Genomic DNA, 24,562 nt, shown 5'->3' on the forward strand with positions numbered 1-24,562 from the left:
AGGGTATCTTAAACACAGGCAAGGGATTGCACATTTTAAAAGTTCCATGTAAATTCTTGATATATCTACATAGTTAAATATTTGATAACTTATCCTTGTGCCTTGTGGGTAGGACTTTGTAAGTGGGTCCCCACCAACTGGTCAGTGCATGGCCCCAGGCTCCTTTGTCATACGTTGTTGCTTCCCATAAACATTGTCCTTTCCCTTTTATTTTAATCAGGTAAACTAGATTGTTGTCTTTTAATATTGTGAAATTTACACCATGAAATTAAAGGTTATCCTGTGCTAAAAATGAAGATTGATCGTACTCTGGGAACTTTTTTTCTTATAACACCTGCTGCCATCTATGATTAAACCACTCGGAAAAGCCATCCTTGTCTTATATGATGCTTATATATTGTCATGTTTGTGTTTATGGGTATATGTTAATAGGTTTGTTACTTATGTGCATGTTTGAGATTTTTAAAATATATATTTTAACCAAGGTAATATAATTTAGTGATAACCACAACTTGAAACAAGAAGTGGAAGCTACTGATTATTCTTTTATCTTTTTGGAAGATGAAATACAGATTTTTATCTGTTTCTTAAGTTTAATTAAAGATAAACTGGCTGGAAAAGATATTTATTAAAAGGCTTCATTTGAACAGTAACATAGTATCTTTAAATAAAACTGCTTCAATCGGATATGAAGGAAATCTAACTTCAAAATCTGTCACCCTATTAATTTTCTAGATAGATTTGGCATTTGGCTTATCTAGTTGACATTCTTTAAGCTGAATGTTGAAGAAGGCCACAGACACAAATACTGAAGAATTATTACAAAGCCAGGTTATCTGTCTGGCCTGTGAGAGCCTCCAGACTAAATGGGTTGTGTTAATTCAGTGACCTGTGATGGTTATGTGGGAGGGAAGGGAAGTAAGGAGAAATGACAGGAGAATGGGATCTATACGGACTGTGGTCCTCAAGTGTTCTCTTTAGCTTGCAAGTAGTAGTCATTTATTTTTACAATTAAAAACTCATTCGTTAAAAAAAAAAAAAAACTCATTCATTAAAAAAAAAAAAAAACTCATTCATTTTATATAAAATGATCCATATTCTGGAAGATATATTTTTTTAATTTAAAAAGAAAGACCAGGTTGCCTGGGTGGGGCAATCAGTTGAACGTCCAGCTCAGGTTATGATCTCAGGGTTGTGATATGGAGCCCCAAAACAGGCTCCATGCTCAGCCTGGAATCTGCTTGAGATTCTCTCTCCCTCTTCCTCTGTCCCTCATGCTGGTGCTCTCCTACTCTCTTTCTCTCTCTCTCTCTCAAATAAATAAAAAAATCTTAAAAAAAAAAAAAGGAAAAATCACTACAGAAAACCCTATTAACATCTTGGCTATGTATTTTGAGATTTCTTTTTTTATGCGTATTTATTTTCTTTAAAAGTGATCTCATACTGTACATATTGTTTATTGATTTGTTTTTGTTACCTAACACTCTACCTTGAATATATTTCCCTACAATGTATTCTATTACATCATTTTGATGATTTGCATAAAGTATTTTACCATATGGCAATTACACAACTTTTTTAACTATCCCATTTGTTTATTTTTCTCTCATATTTCATTTTTCAGGCATAAATGTTTTTGAGACAAATATTTTTATAGATAAACCTTGGGCAAGTGCATAATCATTTCTTAGGATAAATTGCTAAACGTGTAAATCCTAGATAAAAGATCATATATATTTTTCAATTTTAAGAACATATTATGGAAACTTTAGAAAATTTGCATTAATTTACATTCAATTCAGCAGTGTTCATGAGGGATCTATTTTTCTATTCCTTAACTATTAATGGATATTATCATTCTTTGTGATCTTGACCAACATGAAAACTAGTTAGTATTGAGCTGAATTTTCTTTTTTAAGAAACTATTTTCCATTAACCTTATTTCCATTTTCTGGCTAAAAGTCAGGAAGAAGAGCTTAAAATCTCAGTGGCTATTCCTACCTACTCAGTGGCCTGAGCAGTGAGACTTGCACACCCATCTTCCATGATAGGCTGAGCACTCTAATCTTCAGTAGGGAACTACTGGATAGGCACAAAGGGAACCTGCACAAGTTCAGGCTAGTCTGAGATGTCAGGTTGAGTTGGTAAATTTAGGGAACTGGAGCAGCCCAGTCACCCTGAAATTCCTTCTTGGTCACAATCTTTTCAGCAACACCCTGTTCTTCCTTTTTACTCTCTCAGGACATCTGTGAGTAGAGGTTATACATGATCTGGATGGATGTTCAAGGGAGATGGTGCCACACACATGCAGAGCTCCCTGGGCCAGCATTTACCATATCAGATCCGCAGAATGAGTTCCCTTGTTGTTGCATGGGATGGCAATGTCCACATAGTGCAGAACAAAGTCAGTGTTACAGAGAACAATGGTAGGCAGATTAACGCAACACACCTCTGTGAGAGGCTAGCAGTGAGCCCCAAGATCAATAACTACAAGTTGCAGCTCCCAAAAGGCTGCCTGGATCTGGTTGGTGAAGGTTCTAGGAATGGAGTGGCCAGCAATAGGAGTGACTCCACTGGCATAGCAAACTTCAGTGCATCTCACCAGCCAGTATTCCTGGAGGATACAGCACTGATATCAGCTGCATTTTCAATGGGACAAGCCTCCAGAAGAATCATGCAGGTACTCTTTAGGTTATGATATAGATGCTATCTCTTTTCCTTTGTAGATGTGCTGTTCAATTTGGAAGTCAAGTCTGGTGCCATCTAAGTGGAGTCCTGCTGCAAGAGACTTGAGGACATCCTCCTCCTTCATTTGTGGGACATCAAAGGCTCCAGACAATGTAAAAATTTCCCTTTAATTTATTATAGGTACCCAGAATATCATATGGACCCCTCTCAGGGTAACAAAGAAAGGTAATGAGCTATATTCTAATTCACATTTCCATTATTATCAACTTAACTTTTTTTTTCATGTGCATTGTCTGTTTCTATTTCTTCATTTGTGAATTACCACCGCTGACATTTTCTTATTTTTCTTGGAGTCTTTTACTTATAAGTTGCAAATATCCCTTAACCAGTTTAAAAGTAATCGCTCAAGCATGTTGCAAACAAACCTGCTCAGTTGGGGACTTTTTTTTTTTTTAATTTTTATTTATTTATGATAGTCACAGAGAGAGAGAGAGAGAGAGGCAGAGACATAGGCAGAGGGAGAAGCAGGCTCCATGCACCGGAAGCCCGACATGGGATTCGATCCCGGGTCTCCAGGATTGTGCCTTGGGCCAAAGGCAGGCGCTAAACCGCTGCGCCACCCAGGGATCCCAGTTGGGGACTTTCTTTTTAAACTTGCTTAAGGATATTTGACAAACAGCTTTTTATTTATGTTTTTTAATAATTTGGGGCCAAAATGAACTATTGAAATAGATTTTCAGGGATCCCTGGGCGGCGCAGCGGTTTGGCGCCTGCCTTTGGCCCAGGGCACGATCCTGGAGACCCGGGATCGAATCCCACATCAGGCTCCCGGTGCATGGAGCCTGCTTCTCCCTCCGCCTGTGTCTCTGCCTCTCTCTGTCTCTCTCTCTCTGTGACTATCATAAAAAAAAAAAAAAAAAAAAAATTAAAAAAAAGAAATAGATTTTCAGGAAACCTAATCTGTCAGTGGTAGGCAGGCTTGTTTAGACAAGGAAAGCTCAGTTAGGACATTAATTCATAATCAAAAAATGAAATAAGGGTCTGAACTCAGAAGCCAGAGATAGAGACAAAGCACAATGAATAAATGTTAGATGCCGTTTTAAAGGAAAAAAATTATAAGGATTAGTTAAATATAGGATCTAAAGAGATTCAAGTCACAAATGATTAAAGTTTGAGACTAAGAAAAATGTACCAGTGCTAGAAATATAAACAACACATGCTATACCTTTGAGTCTCAAAGTTTGTTTGTTTGATTTCAAGTAAATTGAGTTTAAGATAACAACAATCTAGGGGCATCTGGGTAGCCCAGTGGTTGAGCATCTGCCTTCATCTCAGGTCATGATCCTGGAGTCCTGGGATGGAGTCTTGCATCAGGTTCCCAGCAGGGAGCCTGCTTCTCCCTCTGCCTGTGTCTCTGTCTCCCTGTGGCTCTCATGAATAAATGAATAAAATCTTTTTAAAAAGAGAGAGAGAGATAGCAACAATCTACAAAATAAACACTAAGAGTTCTTAGAATTTTTTTCTACTATATCTTTGATTAGCATTTTGAAATAACCACTCATGTTTTGTTCTGTTTCATTAATTAACCAATATCAGTGCTGTCAGCTAGTAGTCACTAGGAAAAGACGATTTTCTCAGCCTTCCAACTTCCTACTATGATTGTTTTAATCCTCCTGTCTCATGTTGATCAGGGTCATAGGTGATTGGTTGTAATTATCTGCTGTGTAGTAAGACCCCAGTATCCAATCTGCTTCTGTCCCTGCCCGTGTTTCCAGTCACCCAGTACTATATCTAAACTAAAGCTTAGTATATGTGGGATCATGGGCAATGGCTGATTAGGGGCCTGGAAGGAGAAAGATCTGGAGGGAAGTTTAAGGAGGTCTGGAGTAGAGACATATTGTTAGACATAAGAGAATGGGCACGAACTGTAGAGAACAAAAAGCACTGATACATTACTGTCTCTGGATATAGGAATATGATACCCTGTTTATGAAAGGTTGTCATAGGAATCCCATGGAAGGATTTCTCTAATAAAACTTTATCCACAATTCCAAGAATACAAAGATCTCTGAAATTCAAGTTATTTTTCATTTTGCAAACTCATTTGGCAATAGAAATGTACTTGAACTGACATAAAGACATTTGTAATTTTAATCATGTGCTTTTAATTGAGATAAAATCAATATATAACATATTATTTTCAGATGCACAATGTAATTATTTAATATTTGTGTATACTGTAAAATGATCACCACCATAAATGTAGTTAACATCATCACCATACATCATTACAATTTTTTCCTTGTAATGAGAACATTTGAGATCTACTCTCTCAGCAACTTCTCAATATACAATAGATTATTATTAACTCCAGTCACCATACTGCACATGATATCCAATAACATTTATTTTATAGTTGGAAGTTTGTATCTTTTGGCCCCCTTCATCCATTCATCCATTTTACCTGCTCTACTCTCTACCTCTGGCACCCAGCAAACAGTTTTCTGTATCTATGAGTATAGGTTCTTGTTTGTGTGTGTGTTTTTAGTTTCCATATATAAATGAGATTTATATGTCATATGTCTTTCTCTGTCTGACTTATGTCATGTAGCATAATTCCCTCAAGGTCCACCCATGCTTTGCAAGTGGCAAGATTTCATTCTTTTTTATAAGTGAATTTTTGTCCATATGGATGAAAAGTATGTGTGTGTGTGTATCACATTTTCTTTATGCATTCATCCATCAGTGGACATATAGGCTGTTTCTATGTGTTGGCTATTATAAATAGTGCTGCAATGACTATGGGAGTGCATGTATCTTTTTGAGTTACTGTTTTCATTTCTTTTGGATAAATATCCAGAAGTGGTATTGCTGGACCATATGGTTGTTCTATTTTTAAGTTTTTGAGGAACTTCCATACTGTTTTGTATTATGACTGCACCAATTTGCATTCCCAGCAACAGTGCACAGAAAGAAATTGAGGAAGACACAAAGAAACAGAAAAACATTCCATGAAGGACAAATATTGTCAAAATGTCTATGCTACACAAAGCAATCTACACATGCAATGCAATACCTATTGAAATACCACCAGCATTTTTCACAGAGCTGAAACAAACAATTCTAAAATTTGTGTGGAATCAGAAAAGACCCCCGAATAGACAAAGTGGTATTGAAAAAGAAAACCAAAACTGGAGACATCACAATTCCGGACTTCAGGCTGTATAACAAATCTGCAATCATCACAACAGTATGGTACTTACACAAAAACAGACCATAGATCAATGGAACACAATAGAGAACCCAGAAATGGGCCCTTGACTCCATGATAAACTAATCTTCAACAAAGCAAGAAAGAATATCCAATGGAAAAGAAGACAGTCTCTTCAACAGATGGTGTATTGAAAACTGGATAGCCACATGCCGAAGAATGAAATTGGACCATTTTCTTACACCAGACACAAAAATAAATTCAAAATGTATGAAAGACCTAACTGTGAGGCAGGAATCCATCAAAATCCTAGGGGAGAACATAGGCAGCAATCTCTTTGACCTCAGCTACAGCAGCTTCATGCTAAAGACATCTCCAAAGGCAAGGAAACAAAAACAAAAATGAACTATTAGGACTTCATGAGGATAAAAACTTTTGCACAGCAAAGGAAACAATCAACAAAACTAACATGCAGCCTATAAAATGGGACAAGATTATTTATAAATGACATATCAAAATGACATATCATTTTGCCTTAGCCTGCTAAAGACAAAATGACATATCTATAAAGAACCTATCAAACTCAACACCCAAAAAACATTCCTCCAAAGAAGATATACAAATGGCTAACAGACACATGAAAAATTGCTCAACATTACTCAGCATCAGGAAAATACAAATAAAAACTACAATGAGATAACACCTCATACTGATCAGAATGTCTAAAATTAACAACTCAGGAAACAACGGAAGTTGGCGAGGATGCAGAGAAAGGGGAACCTTCTTACATTGTTGGTGGAAATGCAAACTGGTACAGCCGCTCTGGAAGACAGTATAGAGGTTCCTCAGAAAGTTAAAAATAGAACTACCCTATGACTCAGCAATTGAACTGCTAGGCATTTATCCAAAGGATACAAAAATAGTGATTCAAAAGAGTACATTCACCCCAACATTTATAGCAACAATGTCCACAATAGCCCAAATATGGAAAGAGCCCAGATGTCCATCAAAAGACAAATGGATGAAGAGGTGATGATGGATAGATGATAGATAGATGATAGATAGATAGATAGATAGATAGATAGATAGATAGATAGATAGGATGGAATATATATAATGGAATGTTATGGAATGGAATATATAATGGAATATTACTCAGCCATCAAAAAGAATGAAATCTTGCCATTTGCAATGATGTGGATGGAACGAGAGGGTATTATGCTAAACAAAATAAGTCAGTCAAAGACAGAAACCATATGATTTCACTCATACATGGAATTCAAGAAACAGAACAGATGAACATAGAGGAAAAGAAAGAAAAGTAAAATATGATAAGAACAGAGAGGGTAGCAAACCATAAGAGATTCTTAATTACAGGAAGCAAACTGAGGGTTGCTAGAGGGGAGATAGGTGGGGAGTTGAGGTAATTGGGTAATGGACATTAAGGAGGGCACTTGATGTAATGAGGAGTGCATGTTATATGCAACTGATGAATCACTAAATTCTACCCCTGAAACTAATAATACACTATTTGTTAACTAAATTGAATTTAAGTACAAAATTTAAAAAAAAAAGAAAGAAAACAACACACACACACACAAAAAAAGATAGTGGTGATGGAAAATCATCCCATTAGGTAGAGATCCAGATAATGACCTGGTCATCTATGTAGCTGTACATCCATTTATGTATACAGAAAGATGGCCCAAGCTTAGTGTATGTATGGAATAATGGTCACTGATAAATGGCTTGACTGATCAGGGGTCTGGAAAGAGAAATAAAATGAAAGATCAATTTCAAAGAGCTCTGGTTAGAGGCATGTAGATGGACATATTAAAATGGTCACACACTGGAGAGATCTTTATATCACACTATAATGGGCACCAGAAATTGCACAACATGGAAGAGTCAATAAGCATCCTGATAAACAAAACTGAATTGGCTTATTAACATAAGCCAGCCTCCAATCATGAACCATCCCCATGTTGACAAAATAGATACATAAAACAAGTATCCATGATACAAAGATAAAGGTTATGCATGGACTGCTACTTGCCAAAGCCATAGAATGTCCAGCCTGTCAGCAACAGAGTCTGTAGCTAAGCCTTTTATATGATACCAAGTAGCTACTTGGTGGGTCAGCTGAATACATTGGACCCCTTCCACCTTGAAGAGATAATAAAGATAATAATTCATTTTTATAAGAATAAATACAAATTATGGTTATGGAGTTATGTTTCCTATGGATGGAACCCTAGTCAGCACCATTGTCCCAGAGTCTATACAACATGATCTCTAATATTGGATCAAATCAAAGGACCCATTTGTTAGAACAAGGGGTGTGTAGCTGATCCATACATAGAACGTGGTCCACTAGTCATATTATATATCATGTCATTTGGAAGATGCTGGCCAGATAGAGCAATGAAATAGCCTGCTAAAGGCAAAGTGCTAGTTTACAGGAGATACTTTATAATGATACCACTTTCTCCAGGACACAGTGTCCCTTTAATTCAAAGACCTTTGTGTGATGCTGTGTCCCCAGTAACAAGAATACGTAGATCCAGGAACCAAAATGTAGAAGCAGGATTAATCCACTTATTATCACTCTCAGTGACTCACTTTGCAAATCTGTGCTTCTCATCCCTGTCATTCTGGGTGTTCTTCTCTCAAAAAGGGAACCTTTCCACCAAGACACACAGCAAGAGTCTGGGTGAACTCCATAAGCTAATGATTGCTACCTAGAAGCTACTTGCTTCTCTTGCAAGTGACCGGAATGCAAGTCGTAGCATATTGGTAAGGGAATTGACACTTTTCACCAGTAGAAGTAATATGAAGGGGACAGGGAACGATATTTTTAATACTCAGATAATCATTTGGGTACCAAGTTTTGGTGGTTAGTGAGGAATTCAGTAACCTTTTACTGAGAAGGGCTTGGTGACATAGGGCTCAGAAACCTTGGTGAGGGTGGTCTGGGCAATACCACTGGAATGAAGGATTTATTCTCTCAGCTCCTAGGAGGTTTGCCAGAAAAAGGCCTCCAAATGTCAGCCCTTTTGGGTCACAAGAAGACAGCAGCACCTAAAATGATCCTTTTTTTCAGCGGCAGACTCTATCCAGTGATTGATTGATACAGGAGATATGAAGACTCATCCTCCTCACTCCAATTTGAGACAACCCTAAAGAACTGTACCAAGTCAAGAACTTCCCATGTGGTTGCCTGAAGCCCTTATTGGAACTGAATTGATATTCCCCTCCACCCAATCCCACCTACTTCAACTCTCTTCACCAGGTTTTGGTCCCAAGAGCATATCCAAATAACATCCTTCCCCTCTGTCTCGAAGTCTGATTCTTATAGAAACTACCCCGAGGCAACATATTTATTTAAGGAGCACTACATTTTTGCTGAAAATGTTATGTACTATATGATATAAATATCACATTTCTTTTTTAAAATATGAAAAATTTTGAATTCTAAAACACAGTTGGCTGAAAAGTTTTCACGTAAGGGATTGTGGATCTGTGTTTACCAAATATAATAGTTCTAATAAGAAATAGAGACTTATGAGTTTTTTATGTTTGCCTGTGACCAACACTTCCACCTTTTGAGTCTTCTTTCTTTTTGAAAGAAAAATCAGTTTTCCTCTACTAATGCTTGACTCAAGAATCTTTCATAGGCCTTGCTCTCCAAGAAGGTTCACATTTCCTTCTCATAATATCAAACTATTGATTCTTAGAAGATTTAATCTTTAAATTTTATTACATTATATCTTTTCCAGTACAAATATGTAAGTATTTTCCAAGGAATACCCTTTCTTACATTTTCTAGATTAAAAATAAAAATTAGCAAATTATCCTCCACTAACTGTTCGGGGTTATTATATACAGTTTTCTCTTTGACATGTTATAGAAATTGCTTAGTAAGAGTGAAAAATAGTTGCTAGAATGATCCCAATCAATACATAGAATTAGGGGCATCTGAGTGGCTCAGTGGTTCTGCCTTTGGCTCAGGTCATGATCTTGGGGTCCTGGGATCAAGTCTGACATCAGGCTCCTCACAGGAAGCCTGCTTCTGTCTCTGCCTCTCTCTCTGCATCTCTCATGAATAAATAAATAAATAAATAATAAATAAATAAATAAATAATAATTTAAAAATACTTAGAATTATACATTTATCCATATTTCTCATAAAGATTGCTTCCATGTAAGTGTGACAGTTTTTGAAGTGTTCTCTGGCATTATGGCTCCATCAAGTGGTAAAATTGACACGAAACTCTCAGTTTCATTTCCATACTCGATTTTTTATGAACGCTCTATTTATAACTAAATATCTCTGTTTTAAAGCACACACAGACATTTTTAATTTGGAAATTATAATATTTTTTATTAACAGAAATGGATTATTTAAAAAATTTTGAAACTAAATTATAGAAACTAAAGAATCACATTTTCCTACTATTCACAGTTTGATTCTTTGAGTATCTTTAAATTATTATTTGCCACTGGAAAAGGATATTGTTTGCCTCACATCCTCACTGACTTTTGGCCAGTGACAGTTCCCTTACCACATGGGTCTCTCCATATGACTGTCACAGCATCTTGTTTCTCTCTTTGAGCAATGGGTTCAAGAGAAGAGAAAGAGTAAGGAAAAAGAGCAAAAAGGAAGTCAGTCTTTTTGTGACTTAATCTCGGAAGTGAAATCCTATCACCTTTTTTTTTTTTTTTTCTCATTGGAAATGAGTTGCTATGTCCAGCCCACATTCAAGGGGAGAGAGTTACACTACAGCCTGAACACCAGGAAGGGATCACTGGTGACGATCTCAGAGGCTGCTTACCACAAGTGGTTTCCTGAAATAAATGTACAACCAACCTCACACTGTATAGAAGTTTGAATATATTATCATTTCCTTACAGAAATTACTAATTTTGTTTTTAATAATAGGGTTTACTAGGATTCAGATCACATATTTACTCATTAACTGTTACAGAGGCACCTGGAGGGTTCAGTGGATTGAGTGCCCAACTCTGGATTTTGACTCAGGTCATGATCTTAGGGTAGTGGGATCAAGCCCTGTGCCAGGCTCCATGTTGAATGTGGACCCTTCTTATGATTCTTTCTCTCTCCCTCTCCTTCTGCCCCTCCCCACCCACATGCATGCAAGCACACACTCCCACCCTCTCTCTTTAAAAAAAACAAACAAACAAACAAAAACCTGTTATAATTCTATAAGGTATATACTATTGTTATTCCCAACTACCATATAAGAAAACTGAGACACAGAAAATTAAGTAATTTGGCAGGATTTGAAACTAAGCCATCTGTCTTCAAAGGAGAATATAAAGTTTAACACAATTTTTACTTGCTATGAACAGAATTTGTAAGTGAAAGATGAGAAACACCATTGAAAATAGAAATAAAACAGAATTTTAGGAATAATTCTCAGGTTTCTATTATTCCAGTTGATTCCTTTTTGTAACATAAATATCATGATCAATTGCTGCTTTGCCTACAAAAGCCCTAATTTAAACTGATATCCTGATGATTGTTAATAATGATTCTTCACCCTCAAAAATGTCCAAATTTGGGTGATAAATAGTAACCCCTAGTATGAGGCTATCAACGTGTCCCACCACATTTGAAGATATTTACATTGAATATTGATATTTACAATGATATTTACATTGTAAATGATATTTACATGATTGATATTTACATTGATATTTACAATGAAATATTTCACATTTCATTATTAGACAAAAAAATTTAGTCTTTCCACCATACCTCCAAGTGATTCTGACATGGTCCTAATAATAGGTTGATAATCACTGATAATCACTGTTCAAGATGGTGAAAACTGTAATAACATTGATGGCAAAATAGTATCATGGTATAGTTTGTCAATATAGTTTTGTCTCTAAAATGGATTAATAACTAATTACTAAAGATCATAGAATACTCATTCTATCAAATAACTATACCTGAGGAATTTTGATATACATTAGATTTGTATATAATGCTAAACTCTACTCAGAATCTATTCATATATATGACTTTTTGTATTTACAACAAATCTGTCCTACAACCTTCAAGGAGAAGAAAGGCAATTGGAGTTCAGGCATTGTGCCAGATAATTTATTTATATTATATTAGTTCATAGATGTTATTAATATCTTTTCTTTCATATTCCTGTTTTACTAACAAGGAAATTGAGGTCTAGGGAGGTTAAAAAATGTTCCCCAAATTATGTTGCCTTAAATAATAGACCTTTTTTTTTTTAAGATTTTATTTATTTATTCATGAGAGACAGAGAGAGAGAGAGAGGCAGAGACACAGGCAGAGGGAGAAACAGGCTCCATGCAGGAGCCCAACGTGGGACTTGATCTGGGTCTCCAGGATCATACCCTGAGCCAGAGGCAGTGTTATGTGGCATGTCTGAGAACTCCCAGGGCTGGCACTGTCATCTGAGACTGAGCTTTCCTCTGACTACCCTTCTCAGACTGTCCCTTCATAGTCTTCAGCTCACCCTTGCATCAAAAAATCAAGGCATTACCCTGGACATTGACATAGAGGCTACTGATTCAAACCAGAACCTGGGGCAGTTCTAGAAGTACCACTTCACTCCTAAATACTGAAGTTAATAGAGTTTGGATATAAACATCTCTATTATACTTATACTTAAGAAACCTTTCTAATAAAACACAATTTCCCTTTTTCAAAATGTAGTCAAAATGTTCCCCAATGAAAGGAGGACTGCACAAGAGAAGAGAGCAAAACCCCATACTAGTCTTCTACTGGCCCAAATAATGTAGTCTCTGATCATAGAATGATAGCATTACAGAACTAGAAAATTAGAAATCAGATTATCTCTCTTATTTATAAATATTTTATACATAAAGAATCTAAGACCCTTGGAGGTTAAAGGATTAGCTCAAGAACACAAACCTGGCAAGTGCCAGAGTAATAGATGCCAGACTCTCACTCCCTCTGCCCCTTCCTCCACTCACACTCTCTCTTCTCTCTCTCTCTCTCAAATAAATAAATAAATAAATATTTTTTTAAAAAATCAAAAAAATAGGGACACCTGGGTGGTTCAGAGGTTGAGCATCGGCCTCTGGCTCAGGGCGTGTTCCCGGAGTCCTGGGATCAAGTCCTATGTCAGGCTCCCTGCATGGATCCTGCTTCTCCCTCTGCCTGTGTCTCTGCCTCTCTCTCTCTCTCTGTGTCTCTCATGAATAAATAAATAAAATCTTTATTAAAAACTTAAAAAATGGGATCCCTGGGTGGCGCAGCGGTTTGGTGCCTGCCTTTGGCCCAGGGCGCGATCCTGGAGACCCGGGATCGAATCCCACGTCGGGCTCTTGGTGCATGGAGCCTGCTTCTCCCTCTGCCTGTGTCTCTGCCTCTCTCTCTCTCTCTGTATGACTATCATAAAAAATAAAAAATAATAAATAATAAAAAAAATAAAAACTTATAAAATAAAAGATATCATCCAGGTGAGCGTAACTTAATCACATGAACCTTTTAAAGGAGGACAATTTTCCCCTCCTGTGATCAAAATAGGCTATCAGAGATTCTCAAAACATGGGAAGGATTGGATGTGAGGAATAAATGCTCTGCATTGCTGAGAAGCAGGGGCTGGGTAGTGTGAGAAGCCGAGACTGAGAGCAGTCCCTGGCTGACAGAAGGCAAGGAAATGAAGACCTGTAACTGAGTAACTGAATTCTGCTAACAATGTGAATAAATTTGGAAGCAGATTCTTCCCTAGAGCATCCAGATAAGAATACTGCCTCAGCAGGCATCTGATGTCAGCCTTGTGAGACCCTAAACAGGAAATCAGGGTGAGCCCATGTGGAATTTTACCTGTAACTATGAAATAATAAATGTTCTTTTAAGCTGTTAGATTTGAGGGATCCCTGGGTGGCGCAGCGGTTTGGCGCCTGCCTTTGGCCCGGGGCGTGATCCTGGAGACCCGGGATCGAATCCCACGTCGGGCTCCCGGTGCATGGAGCCTGCTTCTCCCTCTGCCTATGTCTCTGCTTTTCTCTCTCTCACTGTGTGCCTATCATAAATAAATAAAATTTAAAAAAAAATTTTTTTAAGCTGTTAGATTTGAATAATTTGGTCCATAGTAACAGAAAACTAATACTAGGTCTAATGTGAAAGCAGAAAGCATTTGAGATTTTAAGAAAGAGGAACTTTCAGCATAAGCATTTTGTTACACAAATGATAAAAGAGCAAAGAAGCTAAAAGGAAGATAGGAGACAACTCTGAGGAACAGCTGGAAAGCTGGAAAGTAGCAGGAAAGCTACTATCAACCCCAGATCAGAGGGATGATAGGGAGTGAGTTACCAGAGTCCAGGAGTTAAGTCCCACAGCTGAAGTTGGAGCCACAGCACAGCAGCCTATCCAGTGGGCACTGAGCCATTGCATGAGCTGCGGAAGCTTCTAGACACTCAGCCTGAGGCACAGAAAGGTGTGCATCTTCCTTGTTGTCACCTTCCAATCCTCTGCTAGGACCTCCCATTAACCAGACCTTACTAGAAACCGGCTGATTCAAGGAGCCTGAGAAAGACAGCCTGCAGAGTCAGCCTTCTGCCACACAGAGCAGAACAACAAAATGACAAGAAATGAATCTTAAGGCAAATAGACCCACGACAGGCACAGATGGCATCAAAACCTTCAAGGAGAGAAGGCAATTGGAGTTCAGGCATTGTGCCAGATAATTTATTTATATTATATTAGTTCATAGATGTTATTAATATCTTTTCTTTCATATTCCTGTTTTACTAACAAGGAAATTGAGGTCTAGGGAGGTTAAAAAATGTTCCCCAAATTATGTTGCCTTAAATAATAGACCTTTTTTTTTTTTAAGATTTTATTTATTTATTCATGAGAGACAGAGAGAGAGAGAGAGAGGCAGAGACACAGGCAGAGGGAGAAACAGGCTCCATGCAGGGAGCCCAACGTGGGACTTGATCCTGGGTCTCCAGGATCATACCCTGAGCCAGAGGCAGGTGCTAAACTGCTGAGCCACCCAGGCTGCCCCTAGACCCAGTTTTAAACACTGGTTTATATAACTATCACTAGCCAAACTACAGGAGTAACTATGAAGACCTGTAGATGTTTACCATTTGAAGCAGTAGGAAAGTATGAATAAAGCAAAAAATGACTTGCAGTTTTATATTTTACTTACTTAAATAAAGGACTTTCATTTGACTGAAAAAAAGACTTTAATTTTAGATCCTTATTTTCAATAGTTCAATACTTCAGTACATTTTGTGTTCACCTATTGGGGTTAATTTTATGATTCTTTCAGTCATACTATGTACCTCTTATAATGACAGAATTAAATTTGCCTGAATCCTCACAAGATTAATTTGTACACACATTTCTGAAGTTATTTCCTGAGATTTACATTCTGAAGATTTATGTTCCAGTAATTTGGTATGAAGGAACTACATGCTTTTTAGCATTAATTATAAAACATATTAATAATAAAATATGCCATAATAGAAATACAAGGATAGAAGGAGAAATATTTATAGTATAGCATAGTAGAACAATGGTCACCAGGTACAAACAATTTTGACTGTAGTGGAGAAAATATTAGAACTTCTATTTATATTTTTTTTCTAAAATGAGAAAGAAATTAATCTTTTATACTCTATACTCTGCAGGTCATATCCTTGCATAAGTCCTACAATCCCTAATACACCCAGCACATTCTGATATTTTGAAGCTATCATCCTTACTTTTTGGTCTTTTAAAGAATTTTGCTAAGTATTGAAACCTTTGTGCCCCATTATATGTATTTATAGAAACATATTCTGTCAACTGTACTAATCCTAAAAAATTAGATGAGTGGCATAAAAAGTCCCTTTAATAAAATTGTTTGTATATAATTTTGATAATGCAAGTATAAAGAGAAAAGCAGTAAGAAAATGACTAACCTAAAAAAAAAAATGACTGACCTGATACTTCCAAAATTAGCCCTTTTTTAGCCACAAGGAAATAAAATTAATGATGATTTAATTAAATATACCATGTTCAATCACATCATTCTCACAGAGCTATATTCTTATTAATCATACTTTTACTGAGAGGAAGAATTATCATTATAAGCAAATAAAAGTTATTTGAAATAGTATATTTTGTATATTTTGTCTTTGACATCTATTTTTGTGTTTCTGATTTTCTGTATGTTTCACAATATGACAATACATGAGTACAGTTGCAACTGGCTACAGTGTGAAACTAAATTTGGGAATATATACTAGGGTGAATGTTCAAAATATGATGGGAGTGCCTAATCTGTAACGTTGGGAGAACCTTGTCTAAAAAATCTTAAGAATACAGAAATACAAAATAATAATCTATAGCTTTTACTTTCATTAACTAATGGTTAATTTATTAGTGTGATCTTGAAGTATTACCTAATAGTGTACCTTTTTATTTTTAGATGAACCTTTTAGGTAGAGAACCTGTGTTAGAAGTATTTTCCTTTCTTCACATATATGAAAATGTTAATGATATATAATGCATTCCCTCATTCATTCATTTTCACACATTCATCAAGTATTTACTGAATAATGTCTAAGTCCCAAGCACTACCATAAGTGCAGACAAGATAGCAATAATCAAAATAAAGTTTCTGGTCTTATGTAACATTCTAATACTTTCTAATATTGGACACTATCATAGTCCATTCAAGCTGCTATAACAAACTAGCTTAAACAACAAATAGTTATTTCTAAGATTCTGGAGGCCCTGAAGTCCAAAGTCAAGGTACTAGCAGTTTCACTAGTGTCTGGTGAGAGCTCACTTCCTAGCTCATAGGTGGCCATCTTCTCACTGTGTAATCAATCACAAGGCTGGGGGAAAACAAGGAGAGGCCTCCCTGGAGGTCTTTAATAAAAATAGTAATCCCACTTATGAGGGCTAGGCCCTCATGGTCTAAACACCCCCCAAAGGCCTCATCTTTTTTTGCCCAAAGACCTCATCTTCTAATACTATTGCATTGGGGTTTGGGATTTCAGCATAAAAATTTTGGAGGGATATGAATATCCAGTCCATAATAAACACCAACATTTACCATGGCAGGCATGGGGAGAAAAAATAAGCTAACCATAAATATAGATTTTCCCTTCTTTCATTATTTCCATTTGTGCTCTGTGATTGACCACAAAAACAAGTTCTAAGCAGAGTTGCAAAAGAAGAGCTATTTTTCATCAGTTCCATTCACTTTCCTTTTGGAAAACTCTCTCCTCTCTTATTTGCCATGATCCTCATCCAACCTGGACCCCTGTACCTCTGGTCTGAGGGCCTGCCAGGCATACTTATCATGTCACTCCATTCTATACCTAACTCCTTGGTCAAATGCTCCATTTGATTCTTCTCTGATTTTAAAATGTACCTCTCTGTCCTATTCTTATAAGACAATTCTAGATAAGTTTCTAAATTGACACATTGTTTTGGTAAGAATGTTATGAGATAAAAATGGATTAATAACTAATTACTAAAGATCATAGAATACTCATTCTATCAAATAACTATACCTGAGGAATTTTGATATACATTAGATTTGTATATAATGCTAAACTCTACTCAGAATCTATTCATATATATGACTTTTTGTATTTACAACAAATCTGTCCTACAACCTTCAAGGAGATCAATCTCCTGGAAACCAAAGATGCACTCACCTGATGAGAAATAAAGGGAGTAAGCTGGAGTTTGTCATCCACTGTTGTGATAGAGTCACCAAAGAAAAGATGTTCTTAATTGCCAGATCAAGGATGCACTTTCATCATTTCAACAGGCAATGGTCACTGTGATGTGAAAGATTACATCTAAACAAGGCTAGGTAGGATACAGAGAATGGCTTTTCTTACTGCAACACAATGTGGAATCATTATCTTAGCATAAATACATAAGAAAATATTCATGCAGGATTTAATCTTACCAGGGTAAAAGATATTAACACACATATATATATATAGAGAGAGAGAGACCCTGAAAAATAGGTTGACCACCATGAGACTTTACCCAATTTCCCAGTTCTACCACAGGGTGTAATGGTTCCCCTCATTGCCATCTCAAATCCCCCTTACACACACACTCACACACACACACACACACACACACACACTTTGGACCCTTTTCAACAACATAACTAGACAGAGATTACTAATCAGCATTACAAAACACAAACCAAGTATAAGACCTAATGAGAAGAAGCAAAGATTAAATGAGGAAGGAATTGTGGGAAAGAGTCTGGGATAAAAGCAATTGCCAACAGTCAGTGGGTGATCATATGAGATGTTCCAAGCATTTAAAATTAAAACTGTATATGTTTTGGATAGAATTTAATAGAATAGAATACCCCTTCCATATTTCTACCCCTTTGTGGATGCTAGTGCAAAGTAAAGCCCTATCTATATATATCTATTTCCTAGCTGATTTGATCCTGTGATTATGGACCTTAATTTTATACTTTCTTCAGTAGATGCAAAATACTAGAATGACACGTGGCAGGGAAGCATATGCTACTATCCAAGACAGTTGAACACAGTGTATGTGTAAATCTAAATCTATATCTAAATAAAAATATCTATTATTCTAAAAGAATATCATTATTCTTTAACCAGAGAACCAGAAGTATGCTATGCCAGGAGTTTACTTTGGTTTCCTTCCAAAACCTCCTATAGGACATGTCACCTATATAGTGTTTTGGAAGTCCAAGTTGTTTGGCAAGGATTCTTAAGAATTCCTAAAGCTTGAGGCACCTGGGTGGCTCAGTCAGTTAAGCATCTGCCTTTGGCTCAGGTCATGATCCTAGAGTGCTGAGATCGAGCCACGTGTTGGGCTCCTTTCTTGGTGAGGAGTCTGTTTCTCCCTCTCCATCTGCCCTTCTCCCCATTCATGCTCTCTCTGTGTCTCTCTTGCTCTCTCTTAAATAAATAAATAAAATCTTAAAAAATACTTGTGGCTAAATTGCTTTTGTTAAAAATAAGAAGCATATCCATGAGTGTTATGGCAGAGATGGGCCAAAGCAAATGTGATTAGAAGGCCACCACTTTATGCCCTAGGAATATCACTTGAAAAAAACAACCATAAATTAGTTTGAAAACTCTGTGTTCTTTGTTATCCTAGGTACTAAAATCCAAAGTGCTTTTGAGTTTTCAAAGAGAGACAAAAGTCTGGGGATGATAATTTTGAACCATGAAAAACGTATTAGGCAAATGTTTTAAGCCTGAAAATTAAGGAACAAAACATAGGTTGTGGGGAAAAGAAATTATTTTCCCTTTACCCTCTGAGTTCTTCACTGAGACCTCTGTAATAAAAGACAGATTGACAGGAGAAAAAAAAACAAACAGAAGCTTAATAACATGTCTGCCTCACGTATACATCGGAGATACCCAGGGGAAATGAGTAATTCAAAGTGGTAGCTTTGTAATGAGGTTTAAATACCGTCTCAATGGGGAAACGAAAGGGTGCCTCATAAGGGAGAATAAATGAACTTTAGAAAGATAAATGAGCCCTCAGAAGAATCAATGGGAGGTATGATGGTTTGTGACAAAGTTTGGGGGTTATGTTGACTTCTAATCCTCCCTCCTGTGATAAGGGTCAGTATTCGTTGATTGTTGAAATAGCCAGGGAAGAAATTTATGACAATTAAATTCCTTTTGAAGGATCTGAGGATCTGCCTTTAGGTAGATAAGGGGAATTCAAGGAAAACTTCTCCCTCCATCCGCTATTCTTCAGGTGCCTACAGTTCAAAATAATAAACAAAAGCATAATATTTTGGAGTGACATGTCCTGGTGTCTGATAGCCATATACTGGGGTGACATATTCTGCTACCCTTCAGATTTTAGAGAGTTTTCAAGACATTTCTCTTAAAGTTGTGTATGAGTTGAAAGTCCAGGATGTGTCAATCTTGGTGCATGATTTGTTACTAGTTTTTAAGTAGGTTTTTGGAAGAATAGAAGGCAGTAAGGACACATGCCAAGTTTTTATCACTCATTCTGGGAGAGGGCTTAGAGATTTTGAATTTTAAAAAATTTGGATTAAATAAGGGAAGTTTATAAAAAATGTGCACAATGCAGAAGAGACCATGGAACTTGACCAGAAAACCAGTATAGTTCAAAGAACTATTGCCAGGATCTACGAGTCGAAGTCAGGGAAAAAAATTAACTTGGATGCCTTCTTAAATTTCTCACATAATGCAATTAACTTTGGTGGAAGAGAAGCTGAGAACACAGCAAATTTTTGAAGCCAAATAGCTTGACAGAAGTGGTGACTAAGCATCAAGCTTGTGCCTTATTGTGTGGTAGAAAAGTGTTAAACGCAAGTCCACGGGACTTGAGATGCTCAAGCTCCACCTTTGGGAAGAGGTAAGCCATCAAGACAAAGGACCCCTCCTCCTTTAAGTTCCAGACAACCCAGTACAGATATCACTTCCATAATTATACTAGAGAACTTCTCCTTGATGGCTTGATGAAATAAGCAGTCATTTGAAGAAAGCCCAAGTGTCAAGAAACTGTGAGCAGCCTCTAGGAACTGTGACAGACAGCTGACAGCAAGAAGCTATGGACCTGAATCCTACATCCACGAGAGAATGAATTCTGCTAACAACCTGAAGGAGTGTTACGGTTAAATGGTGTCTTCTAAAAGGTATACAATAAAATTCCAACTCCCAGTGCCTCAGAATATGATGTCATTTAGAAATGGAATCATTCTCTTTATAATTAGTTAAGATAAGGTAATACTGGAGTATGGTAGGCCCTTAATTCAATATGTCTGTTTTTCTCGCAAGATAAGAAGAAAGACACACAGGGAGAATATAGCCATGTGAGGACACAGGTAGAAATTGGACTGATGCATCTAAAAACCAAGGAAGGCCAAAGATTGCCAGCAAACATCAGAAGGTAGAACAGGCAAGGAAGATTTTTTCTGTAGGTTCAGAGGGAGTATGGCTCTGCTGACAACTTGATTTCAGACTTACAGCATCTAGAATGATGAAACTGTTTCTGTTGTTTTAAGCTACTTGGTTTGTATTTTTTGTTACAGCAGCTTTAGGAAGCTAATATAGTAGGTCTGAAACTGATTCTTCCTTGGCCAAGCCTCTAAATGAAGATGCAGACTGGATGCCTTAGCTGGAGCCTTGTGAAACTACAGGCAAGGGATCCAGCTGAGCTGTGCCCAGATGCTTGGCCACAGAAACTGCAAGATAACTGTGTTGTTTGAAGCTGCTGCATCTGTGGTATGTTATAACACAACAATTCTGAACCCATGTCTTCATCAATTGGGAATATAGCACCATGGCAGCCATCTTTTAAAATGTATATACCTCATTCTGAAAAAAAATAAAAAAAAATAAAAAAAATAAAAAAAAATAAAATGTATATACCTCATTCTGAAGATTACAGCTCCATCATTAAAATAAACCATCTCTAAACTGATGCCTCCACTATACCTTCAAGAGTTTGGTAACTTCTAGAGGGTGTGGTTTATGGTAAAATCAGTGGGACCTGTGGTACATATCTGTTGTAATGTGAAAACAGCAATGTTTTACAGGATCTCTTGCTGGTGAATAAAATTTTGAGAGCCCTTAGAGAAATGCTGCTGGCTGAGAAACTAAGCAGGGGAGGCAAATTCGTATACAGAATATGTGTTAAATTTTGTATGAATCTTTGCCTTTCCAGAATAGAAGGGTTCTGGTTTATAATTAACTTGCCGTCAACTGACTAAGGTTGCATTGAGGTATGATACAATTTCGAGGGATCAGTTTGGATCTCTGTTTCTGGTAGATCAGACATTCAGCAGTGGTGGTACAAGGATCAACCTTGATGAGAGGGAGCGAATGCTATTGGGCCCATGAATGGCATCAATCCCCCCTGTATGTCTACTCTGTTTATGAGCCCTTAAAAGAAATGGGGTGGTCAATAACAAAGGCTGAATGACTCGAACTGGCTAATCTGCTCAATTTTTCTTATTTTGGTTTTTATGGTATAACCTGGATTCCTAGAGGTTGATTCTGTATCTTCATATCTTAATCATAGGACAATGTTTACAGCCTTCAGGCTTCCATTCTATTGATTTATCGGTGTGACTTGGTAAACACATCCAAAATTGAGGTCAGTTACAAGTCCATTTTTTAATTATAGTGGACATACAATGTTGTATTAATTTCAGATATACCATAATGTTTGAACAATTCCATATATTACTCAGGGCTCACCACAATAAGTGCAGTCATCACAATAACTTTAATATTTATTAAAATTAAAATATTAAATATTAATATATATTTATTGAAATATTGACTATATGCCCCAAGCTGCATTTTTCATTTCCATGACTTATTATAGAACTATAAACTTGTACCTCTTAATCCCTTCCATTTATTTTACCCATTTCCCCACGTATCTCCCCTCTGGCAGCCACTCATTTGTTCTCATTTAAGAGTCTGTTTGTCCAGGGCGTCTGCATAGCTCAGCGGTTGAGTCTCTGCCTTCCACTTAGGGCATGATCCTGGGACCCAGGATCGAGTGCCATATCAGGCTCTCTGCAGGGAGCTTGCTTCTCCCTCTGACTGTGTCTCTGCCTCTCTCTGTGTCTCTCATGAATAAATAAATGAATCTTAAAAAAAAAAATCTGTCCTGTTTGTTTTGTTTTTTAGATTCCACATATAAATGAAATCATATGATATTTACTTTTCTCTGTTTGATTTATTTCACTTAGCCCGATCCACTTCAGGTCCATCTAAATTGTTGTTGTAAATGGTGAGATTTAATTCTTTTATACGGATGAGTACTATTCCATTGCATATATATATATATATATATATATATATATATATATATATACCCCATCTTCTTTATCCATTCATCTATTGGTGGATACTTGAGTTGCTTCCATATCTTGGCTATTGGAAATAAAGCTGCAATAAATGTAGGCGTGCATAGATCTTGTCAAATTGGTGTTTTCATTTTCTTTGGTAAATACCAGTAGTGGAATTATTGGATCATATAGTGTTTCTTTTTTAATTTTTGAGGAACCTCCTTACTTTTTTCCGTGTTTGTACTAATTTACATTCCTACCAACAATGCACAAGGGTTCCTTTTCTTCACATCCTTGTCAACACTTGTTTTTTATTTTAGCCATTCTATAGGTATGAGGTGATATCTCGTTGTGTTTTGATTTGCATTCCTTTGATGACTACTGACGCTGAGCATCTTTTCATTTACCTGTTAACCATCTGTATGTCTCCTTTGGAAAAATGTCTATTTAGGTCCCCTGTCCATTTTTTTAAATAAATTTATTTTTTATTGGTGTTCAATTTGTCAACATACAGAATAACACCCAGTGCTCATCCCGTCAAGTGCCCACCTCAGTGCCCGCCACCCAGTCACCCCCACCCCCTGCCCACCTCCCCTTCCACCACCCCTAGTTCATTTCCCAGACTTAGGAATCTTTCATGTTCTGTCTCCCTTTCTGATATTTCCCACTTATTTTTTCTCTTTTCCCCTTTATTCCCTTTCACTATTTTTTATATTCCCCAAATGAATGAGACCATAAAATTTTTGTCCTTCTCCGACTGACTTACTTCACTCAGCATAATATCCTCCAGTTCCATCCACGTCGGCAAATGGTGGGTATTTGTCGTTTCTAATGGCTGAGTAATATTCCATTGTATACATAAACCACATCTTCTTTATCCATTCATCTTTTGCTGGACACTGAGGCTCCTTCCACAGTTTGGCTATTGTGGACATTGCTGCTAGAAACATCAGGGTGCAGGTGTCCCGGCATTTCATTGCATCTGTATCTTTGGGGTGAATCCCCAGCAGTGCAATTGCTGGGTCATAGGGCAGGTCTATTTTTAACTCTTTGAGGAACCTCCACACAGTTTTCCAGAATGGCTGCACCAGTTCACATTCCCGCCAACAGTGCAAGACGCTTCCCTTTTCTCCGCATCCTCTCCAACCTTTGTGGTTTCCTGCCTTGTTAATTTTCCCCATTCTCACTGGTGTGAGGTGGTATCTCATTGTGGTTTTGATTTGTATTTCCCTGATGGCAAGTGATGCAGAGCATTTTCTCATGTGCTTGTTGGCCATGTCCATGTCTTCCTCCGTGAGATTTCTCTTCATGTCTTTTGCCCAATTCATGATTGGATTGTTTGTTTCTTTGCTGTTGAGTTTAATAAGTTCTTTATAGGTTTTGGAAACTAGCCCTTTATCTGATACGTTATTTGCAAATATCTTATCCCATCTGTAGGTTGTCTTTTAGTTTTGTTGACTGTATCCTTTGCTGTGCAAAAGCTTCTTATCTTGATGAAGTCCCAATAGTTCATTTTTGCTTTTGTCTCTTTTGCCTTCGTGGATGTATCTTGCAAGAAGTTACTGTGGCCGAGTTCAAAAAGGGTGTTGCCTGTGTTCTCCTCTAGGATTTTGATGGAATCTTGTCTCACATTTAGATCTTTCATCCATTTTGAGTTTATCTTTGTGTATGGTGAAAGAGAGTGGTCTAATTTCATCCTTCTGCATGTGGATGTCCAATTTTCCCAGCACCATTTATTGAAGAGACTGTCTTTCTTCCAGTGGATAGTCTTTCCTCTTTTGTCAAATATTAGTTGACCATAAAGTTGAGGGTCCACGTC

General features: G+C 37.0%; 1 pseudogene; it reads right to left on the reverse strand.

Moving 5' to 3' along the window:
• Positions 1-2,079: 2,079 nt before the first annotated feature.
• The window catches only part of LOC121492706, a 62,808-nt pseudogene continuing 40,325 nt past the window's right edge, over positions 2,080-24,562 (reverse strand).

The sequence above is a fragment of the Vulpes lagopus genome, chromosome 6 (assembly GCF_018345385.1).
Source record: "Vulpes lagopus strain Blue_001 chromosome 6, ASM1834538v1, whole genome shotgun sequence".
Lineage (NCBI taxonomy): Eukaryota > Metazoa > Chordata > Mammalia > Carnivora > Canidae > Vulpes > Vulpes lagopus.